Source organism: Zalophus californianus, chromosome 9, assembly GCF_009762305.2.
Source record: "Zalophus californianus isolate mZalCal1 chromosome 9, mZalCal1.pri.v2, whole genome shotgun sequence".
Lineage (NCBI taxonomy): Eukaryota > Metazoa > Chordata > Mammalia > Carnivora > Otariidae > Zalophus > Zalophus californianus.
Genome location: NC_045603.1, coordinates 109,930,558 through 109,940,587, shown reverse-complemented (window position 1 = coordinate 109,940,587; position 10,030 = coordinate 109,930,558). Strand labels below are relative to the sequence as shown.

The 10,030-nt window shown below is 40.3% G+C and overlaps 1 long non-coding RNA gene across 1 annotated transcript; it reads left to right on the top strand.

Annotated features, from left to right (window-relative positions):
* Window positions 1-6,063: 6,063 nt before the first annotated feature.
* LOC113921514 lies at window positions 6,064-9,554 on the top strand. The gene is made up of 3 exons (XR_003519710.2): window positions 6,064-6,183; window positions 8,382-8,478; window positions 9,008-9,554. It is a non-coding gene; the product is annotated as an uncharacterized LOC113921514 (long non-coding RNA).
* The last annotated feature ends 476 nt before the right edge of the window (window positions 9,555-10,030 follow it).

The window sequence follows — 10,030 nt, the reverse complement described above, 5'->3', positions numbered from 1 at the left end:
AACCCTCAGTTTTGTTCTTGGAGTCCAGAGTCTCTCATGGTTTGTCTCCCTCTCTGATTTCTTCCCCTTCATTGTTCCCTCCCTTCCCCTATGGTCCTCCACGCTATTCCTTACGTGCCACATATGAGTGAAACTGTATGATAATTGTCTTTCTCTGCTTGACTTATTTCACTTAGCGTTTCCCTACTCTTCTTGAACATTTTGCCAATCACTTCGTGGTCCCTTGAACGGCCCAGCTCATTGCTCCCTTCAAGTCTTCATTGGTGCAGTACCTCTCATGAGGAACGCCTGTCCTTCCTTCCTTTGCCCAGCCAACTCTGCTTCATCTTTCAGGATCCAGCCCAGCTGTGGCCCCTCCCTGGATGCTCCCCTTGCCTGTGAAGGCTTAGGGGAATTACAGGTTATATTCAGTAACCAAGCACTTGTGCAAATACGGTCCAGTAGTTTACCATTATTTCACAGGTTTTTAGTCCCGAGTCCTCCAAAATCTGTTGTGAAATACTCCAGGCCAGATATTATTTCTTAACCCTTTTTGAGCCCCCCTCAAGGTCTACACTTCTGGGAGCACTGGGAGCTCATGGATACTTGTGGATTGGTTTTCTTTATCCTCAGCACAATTCTGCGAGGAAGAATGGAGCTGGTACTGTTATTTCCAATTTACGAACAAGGATGGCAAGGCCCAGAACCCTTGCAAGACTTGCTCTTGTCCACGACAGTGCCAGGACTGGGGCTCTGGGGGCTCCTCTTGCCGAGAACTTCTCTTGGCACACTTTGCTGCCATTGGACTGGTGATGATAGATGAAGGAATGCCCTAAGCCCTCCTTTATTTTCAGCTATGTACGTTATGTTCTTATAGGTAACTCTCATGAGCTCATATTGCAGGAAGCAGCCAGGCAACAGATTATAATCAGGGCGTGTAGCTACGTCTCCCGCTTGGCAATTTTGGTTCTTTCTTGGTGGTTATGCCACATTTTCAGCCCACACCCATTTGTCCTGTTTGAAAACCACAAACTGGTTCCCTGGGCAGATATGACATTCTTCAGCACGGCCCTCGGACTAAACGATCTGTTGGGACCTTTAAACAAATATGGGTCTGTCTCCTGACCTTCCTCGCCTGCTGAAAAGAATCTTGTTGCACCCAGGCTCACAATGCTGCTTACTAGTTACCAACCACCAGTGCCAGGCTGTCTTAGCCAAGTTGTTAAGTTGTTAAGAGTCTGGGAGGATTTCCAGGTAGTTCCAACTCTGGCCACAGGATGGATTCATTTTCCATCCTGTGTGCACCTTGGGTGACTAGCCAGCACAGCAGTAGAGTGACTTCTGCTTCCATTCCCAGACTTATAGCAAGGGGTCCCTCCATGGATGCATTGGCTCTCTCCGGCCTGGTTAGTTTGTGGGGAGGACTCAGTAGCAAAATGAAAATATCCTGTCCACATGCAGCTAGGCAGTTCCGGCATTGCCGGAATTTGTCCTATTAAATATCTGGAAAATAGATACTAACAAGACTGTTAAAACTATTCTACTAGTTTGAAATAACTATGTGTATTAATTGAACAAAAGGCAATAGAAAAAGGCTTAGATTGTTTAAAGAAAATCTAAATGTGTAGTTGTAACCAGCAACTTTTATAACTGCGTGTCTGAGGAAATGATCAGAACGAATCTAAAAGTGTCACGAAATGCACTATTATTACCTTTATTTTATGATAATACTGTTAACACATATAAACGGTTGGTTTCCAACTGAGCTATAAAAAATTTTCGTGATAGTACAGGCAGGAAATTTTAACCTAAAAATTAGATGAAGAAGTTTCAATTTTACACGATGAATCAGTCCTAGAGATCTACTGTTAAGCGTAGAGCCTACAGTTAATACTGTATTGTATACTTCAAAAATTTTTGCTAAGATTTTATGTTAAGTATTCTTATCACACACATGTAGATAAATAAAGTGGGCAGGGTGAAACTTTGGGAGGTGATTAATATGTTTACTATATATATTGTGGTGATGGCATCATGGGTGTATACTTATCTCCAAACTCATCAAGTTAGATACATTAAATATGCACAGCTTTTTGTATGTCAATCATACCAATAAAGTGTTATTTTTTTTAAAAGAATTAGATCCAACTAAGAAACTGTCATATGAAGTGTTAGATGCAGAGTACTCATGAAGAGCCGGAATTACTACACCAATTATTACCTGAAGAACAATGGCATCCCTTCTTAAGCGTACAAAATATAAGCACAAACTTCACTGCCATCAGTCCTCCCAGGAGGCCCGAGAAAAGGTGGACCAGCTGTTCTGATCCCCGTTTTGCAGGCTGAGAAAGTTAAATGGCCTCCAGGCCTTACATGCCTCATACTGTGGTGGTGGTGGTGGTGGTACCATGGGGCTATGACCTGAAGCCAGGCTTCTGGACTTCACATCCATTAACTACCCATACACCAGTGTGTTAAGATACAAACTCCATCATGATATAATATTGACTATTCAGTCCCTGGAATATGTTTGCAAAGAAAACTATTTTTCCAGTCTTGTGAACATTTGAATGTTCCTTGAATAAATTTCTAATATGGCACTTTGGAAAAAAGTTCTTACAAGATGTTTTGTATTATCAATGCCACTGTGTGAGTCACCTAGATTTTATGAATCTTCCTATCATTTCACACAAAACTTGGTTAATGAAGAGGGCAGAGGACTGAAATCAGACCAATGGTTTCTGACCCTTTTATTGGCCAATGACACCTGCAAAGCCACTTGCTATCATCAGTAACTAGGATCAGAACCCCTACGGCTGAGAATATCTCATCAGTTAACTTCGGACACACTCCTCACAAAGCAATATAACCCAAGATGTGAGGTTGGGGGCGCCTGGGTGGCTCAGATGGTTAAGCGTCTGCCTTCGGCTCAGGTCATGATCCCAGGGTCCTGGGATCGAGTCCCGCATCGGGCTCCCTGCTTCTTGGGAGGCTGCTTCTCCCTCTGCCTCTCCCTCTTTCTCTCTCTCTCATGAATAAATAAATAAAATCTTAAAAAAAAAATGTGAGGTTGGGGACACTGGGCGCTATTTCTTATCTTTGATTCTCCTCAAATTCATCAGAAACTCTATTCCTGAAGTTCCGGATGCAAACCACATCATTTCCATTTAATGTGACAGATCTGCACTGATAGATGGTGTTGACATCCCATGATATATTGGAACATCAGATTTCCTGCTGACAAAATCCTGGGTCAGTTTGTAGGAGCAAGTCAACTTAGTAGAAAATACCATATTGACTTTTCATGTACTAAGGCTCTAGTTTCTGACTTCTTGAGTGCCTAGGGAAGGTTATTGCCATTGGAAATGAAAGCTTGATTGATTAGAACAGAGATGTGCCTTTTAAAAGATTGAATTGCTGGCCTTAAAGGATCAAATTCAACTCTCAAGAGGGAGGCTGCCCTTATAATTCTCTTTTCTCCCTAGGCAGTTGTGATTCTCTTCTTTCCCCCATGCCTTGAAAGAGCGAGTTGTGGAAAATTGTACTGTGTGAATAGTCTCGTGTAAATTGTCCCTCAGGTCTAGGTCTGGAGATTATAATCTATTAGTAGAAACCTGAAAAAGTCCACAAAATACAGGCAAAGAAAGAAATGTTTTCTCATTTTCAATGATGTCTGCAGGAGGGTGCTCTCAGTGGGAATGGACATTCCATTATAAAAGCTAAAAATTGTAGAGTACTTAATAACGGCTTCACAGATTGTCCTGGCATGCCCCTGGACACACCATACATCTAACTATAGCCATGACTTCAGTCCGATTTAACTCAGTTTCCTCGTGTCTGATCAGCATGCCACAAATGGTGGGCATTCTCTACCCTTCTCTTGAAGTAGACATTAGGCTGCGGGTCTGGACCATTTCTATCTAGATGATGGTGCTATCTGTGTTCAAGTCCTTCTAAGGCTAGCTCTAAGTGGCTTCAAGGCAAAATCTTTTTTTTCTTTCTTTTTTAAAAATTTTTTATTGTTATGTTAATCACCATACATTACATCATTTGTTTTTGATGTAGTGTTCCATGATTCATTGTTTGTTCAAGGCAAAATCTTATCTTTTAATGGCACACAGAAGCAAACTGGATGGTCAGAGATGCAAACCACAGGCAGGAAATTATGTGGATGCCCAGCCTATTATAAATTGGCACTTGCATAACAAGGTCAACCAATTTGGTTTTTGCCTTTTATAAGTAACTTAATTTATATGGTTTTGGTTAGACGGAATCTGCACACGTACACCGTTCAGGAAGTGTGGAGGAGTACATGGTGAGAAATTACTCTTCTTGCCTATATCCTCCACTGACCCAATGTCCCTCTCTGGTGACATCTATTTTTACCCATTTCTTTGTTCTTCCAAAGATAGTATGTACCTACATTCATCCACACATACATGGATATGTGTATATGTGCATACGCTTTTTCATACAAATGGTTGTGTATTCTATACCTTATTTTTAAACCTAACAGTATGATTTGAAGCTGCGTCAATCTTTTTTGACTGCCGTATAGTATTCCATTTTGTGGCTCTGTTATAATTTATGCAATCAGTTCCTGTTAATAAACTTGTCAATCATTGCCAGTGTTTTGCTGTTACAAACAACTCTGCAGTTAACATCTTTGTACATCCATGATTCACATATATATGAATATGTTTGAAGGATAAATTTCTTGAAGTGGATGTGACAGAACTTATTTTTGTCATAATTAATGATACACTTCTGGGTTTTTTTAAATAATTTTTTATTGTTATGTTAATCACCATACATTACATCATTAGTTTTTGATGTAGTGTTCCATGATTCATTGTTTGTGCATAACACCCCGTGCTCCACGCAGAATGTGCCCTCTTTAATACCCATCACCAGGCTAACCCATCCCCCCACCCGATATACTTCTGGTTTTTATTGATGCTTTTATTTCTGTCTTTCACTATGTGGTCTGTGTTTTGTCTTTCTTTTTGCTGATAATATGAAAGATTTAAATTCTCTAGTGGTTTATTTTTATAAGAATGCAGTATACTTAAGACCACTATTTCTTTGATTAACATTCTTTGACTCCTTACTGTATGTATAAATGGTGAAATCGGCAATTTCCATTTCTTCTCCCCAGTATTCCTTCTAGTAGCTGATTTTGACTTTTATCTTTTTCTTAATGTTTCTATTTGTATATTTTAAAAAGTCATATTAAATGATGTTTGTCAGCTTTGATGCCTGGGTGTGAAAGCTAAGGCACTCTTTACACCTACGCTACCTTCCTCTTTAACCTCTTTTTCCTTTGAATTATGTTATGTATATAATGTTTCCATTGTAAGGAAATCTTTCTTTATCTTGGATATCCAGGACTTTACTAGGATATGTCTCAGTGTTGATGGTCTGATGTGAGTTTTTCCCCTTAATTAAGAAGTGCCATTTAGAATTTAGATTCCAGTCTCATTAATTCCGGAGCTCATGAATGTGTCTTCTTTATTGATCATTCATTGCCAGTCCCTTCCAACTCTTGTTTATTGTCATTTCACTTTCTCACGCTTGTTGCCCACCTTCCTTATGTGCTCTCAGCAGTGTCTATTCTCCTTCGTGCTGCTTCCAAAGTTACCCTCATATTTCCTTGAGGGTTTGTTTCATCTATTTTTTCTGTTCCGCTTTCCAGGGCCATCATAAGCCAACGTGAAACTTTTATTTCATCAGTCGATCAATAATTTCATTTCCCTTTGTGAATTCATGGTGATATACATACTTGATGCCAATTTCTGCCCGGTCTGTAGTGCACATTTCAGGTGATGCTTTTTAATTTGTCACCATTGCCCCCTAGTCCCCACACTCTGTTTCATTCCATCTTTCCTCTTGTAGTGTCTCTGTATACTCCATCCCATGATGATCCCACCTGGCTCTCACTCAGCCTTGCCAGGATGCGCATTCTGGGCCAGCAGTTTAGTGCCTGTGACGTAGGGACAGAGCTTTGTAAGTCATTGGAAAGTTCCTCCCAGCAGAGTCATGTATAAGGGACAGAGCTCTTTCAGACTTCTTCTTCGTGCCCAACAGGGACTGGCAGCACTGTCTGCCATGCACAGTCTCTCGCCTCTACCTTGCCTCACGGATGGGATGGGATAACTGTGGTGCGTCATTCAGCTCTGCTTCTCATGTTTCTGCAGGACAGAGGTAAGGGACAGCTACATCTGTATTCTGCCATTTAAATACTGAAAGTCAACTGGTACTATTTAATTGAGGTCTAATAATAGATAAGAGAGCAATGAGGCAAAGAGTACTGAGGCAAAATGAGCCACCGCTGCCGCTTGCTGGCTATGCAACTTTGGGCAAGTCTTCCAACCTCTCTGAGCCTGTATTTTGTTATCTGTTAAACAGATGAAAATAAAGCTTGTGTGGCTTGACTCATGGGGTTGATGTGGAGAATCGTGGCAGAAAGGATGTAAAAGTACTTCAAAGTGAATTCACAATGTAAATGTAGGTGATGCCATGATGCATAATGATTATTTTGAAAAAAGAAAAATCATCTACTCTTAACATCCATCTTAGTGCTGACTTAAAGCTTTGCAGGCCTCAGAATGAGGGAGGTTCAAGATAGTATTTCACTGATTCTGGGACATCCTTTTTTTCCCCAAGGGGACATTTCAAATTTTAAAAGGATGTGCCCTTCCAAGGAGTCATCTTAATTTAAAGGACCCCAAATAAATTCCTCATAATTTTTATTATCCACTTTTAGCACCCTCTTCCCTTGTTACTACAGCTTTAAAGTGATCTGTCTATTATTTGTAGGAACATTTTAAGGTGCAAAAATGAATGACCTTAAAACTTGTCAACTATATCTCCAAAGGTCAACTTGGGGCAACACTCTAAAAATAGAGAGAAGGGCACTTGGGTGGCTCAGTCGTTAGGTGTCTGCCTTCGGCTCGGGTTGTGATCCCGGGGTCCTGGGATCGAGCCCCGCGTCGGGCTCCCTGCTCAGCGGGAAGCCTGCTTCTTCCACTCTCACTCCCCCTGCTTGTGTTCCCTCTCTCACTGTGTCTCTCTCTGTCAAATAAATAAAAAATAAAAAGTAAATCTTAAAAATCTCAGAAAGAATGTTATGTCCTTGCTCTGCAATGGCGTTCTCAAAAAGCCCCATGAACAAGAATTTGAGTCTTACTCAGGTTTACTGAGTATTTGGCACCAAGAGAACTGATGATGAGTTTCTTATAGTTCCAGAACTCTCATACTAGAAAACTTGACTCTTTTCTTTCAGAAGAGCAAAAAATATTGGCCAAAAATATTTATTGGTAGTTTTAAAAATTATCATTCATATCATATGCTTCCTCAGTCCAGGTATTTCAAAGACAGATCAAGCAACTATGTCCCTTACAATTTACTGGGTGTCCCATTAGATTTCTAAGGACTGGCAAAGTGATTCTCTATTTTATTCACCTTATTTAACTTTAGAAAGGGTATACATTTCAATAATTCATCGTCAATCATTCCACAAATATTGGAGAATGCCAATTCTGTTTCTAGAGCTGTTACGGGTGAATGGGGATAGAGAGATGACACCAATGACAGAATTTAACATTTATTTTGAATTTAGGATGTGCCAGCCATAGCATTAAGCATGTATTATCACATAAAATCCTCAAGATATTCTCATGTCTTAACTTTTGTTGTAATACACAACTTCAATATCTCGGTGGATTACAACAATAAGTATGGATTTCAGGATCATATTATATTGGGGCTGGGGGTCAGCTGCAGCACTGCAGGCCTGTGCTGAGTTCTACACGCGTTCTCATTCCAAAAACCCGGTTGAAGATGCTTTCTGAGACAGCAAAAAGGCCGGTGGAAACTTGCGATGCTTCTGAAATCATCTTTTCAGTCATGACAAACATATTCTTTCATGTCTCTTTAGCCAAAGCAAGTCACATAGCCACACCCAAAGCCAGTGGAGCGAACAAGGATGCTCCATTTACCTAGAAGGCTGGCAACGGCCGTGAGAAGACAAATAATCATACACAAAAAATGCAATCTGCCGCAATTTGCTCTTCTGACCACAAGATGCTCTCACCTCTTCCCAAGATACTTAAAACTACCAGGCACTGGGCTCAGAAGTCTAGAATCCCGTGAATATATATCATGTCTCCTTGCTGCTCTTCTTGATTAGAGACCCATGAACTAAAGTGAAAAGTTTCCTGTCTTCTTCCTCCCCCAAAACTAATATAATACAGTAGTGGAGTAGGGACACCTTATTAAAAGATTGCAGGAATGGGAGGTACATACCAGTCACTGGTTAACAGCAGTTCTGATGTTCCACTGAGCAAAAGTCACAAGCTTGTCCACCCTGATGGTAGGGAATGTTCCTTGATTTGTTCCAGTTACATTTTCTGGGAGTCGTTTCTCAGCCTGTTGTTCTCCATGATGTTTGACTGGACAGCTCTTCCTTCTTCATTATCCTCCTTGGCCTCTTCTGAAGTGAGTATTGGAAAAGATGCCATGTGTGACTGAGAAGCTATCTCAGACTGCTTCGCCCCATAGAAGATTAGAGACCAAAGGTTTATTTTATAATTTGAATACTTATAGTCTCTTCTAATCTAGGTTGGGAGTGCTTTGGCAATAGATTTCTCTACAAAACTGTTTTTCTTTTTAATCAGTTTGATTCCAGTAAGTTCCATGTAACTCAATAGCCATACCCATTACTTTTTAAGAAATGCCTTCATAGGTACTTTGATCTTATCAAGCTTCAGACGGACTGCACCTTAGTTTCTTTTCCCTGAGCCATTTGTCTAACTGAGATAATTCACTAGAGCCATATTAAGCTAATCAGTAGACTAGACAATGGGTGTGTGGGATCTGTGAGCAATCTTCATCTTAATTTGAGACTCTTTAACCTGTTAGTAATGAGAAAGTTTCAATTTTCAACCCTAAAAGTTCTGGAGTTTCTGGGTATTTGCAGCTCTGCTGGACTCATCTTGGCTCTGCTCCTTGTGTCTTCTCATTCCAGAACCCAGGATGAAGAAGTAGCCACTATATGAGACTTGATGGTCTCACGGTGGAGGTTTGAACATCGTGGGAACATGCAATGTCTCTGAAAACCTCAGCTCAGATGAGGCAAATGGCTCATCTATTTATGGCCCATCTTGGCAAGTCACAAGGTCCACATCCCCAATCAGTAGGATGAGGATGTCTATAGGGAAAACTGGCAAAGAGGAAAAGGAAATGGATAATTGTGAATAAATGAAACAATCTCCATGCCTCATGAGGCAGATACTGATATGAATCTCTTGGTAGAGAAGGAACTTGAGGCACAGAGAGAAAATTGAGGCACAGAGAGGTTGAGAACCTTGCCCAAAGTCCTACAGCATCTTAGTGGTAGAGCCAAGATTTCATCCTGGGGAGTCTGACTTCATGGTGTTGAATCATTTTCTAGATTCTTCCTCTGGGAACTCTCATTTTTGTGGAATGACCTATATCATCTCGTCTAAATTTTCAGCAGGCTTTAATAAAAACAATTTTAAAGAAGACTCAAATATGGCAATAATAAAACTTTGTAAAATGCTGTTACGGATTTCTTCGAGAAATAATTCATTAAATTGATGCCAGTTGTAACTTGTGAGATCATAAAGCTCAATGCAGGAATACTGAAAACATGAAGGTAACCTTATCACAGCATGTTCAATAATTGGATCCCTTCAGAGGAGCTCTGAGCGTCCTCTCAGAATTGCTATGCTACACTTTCACCCAGAATCAGAGAATATAAAAACTTAAGGTATCAGATAGTGAAATGAGTTCGAATTACTGAGTGTTACATTCAATTAAGGAAATCTTTTAGGGCAAATCTTAAAAGATTAGCTTGAGTCTCTGGATTCAAAAACTCTTTTTAAACAACAGGTCAGAAAATAGTGATTCAAGCCATGTTACAAGCCCAAAACAACAAGTGTTAGAATTCCAAGTGAGGTGTTCTCATTCTTGACTCTTCATCCTTTACCTACTCTCACTTCTTCAGAACTGGCTCAGATTTTCCTGG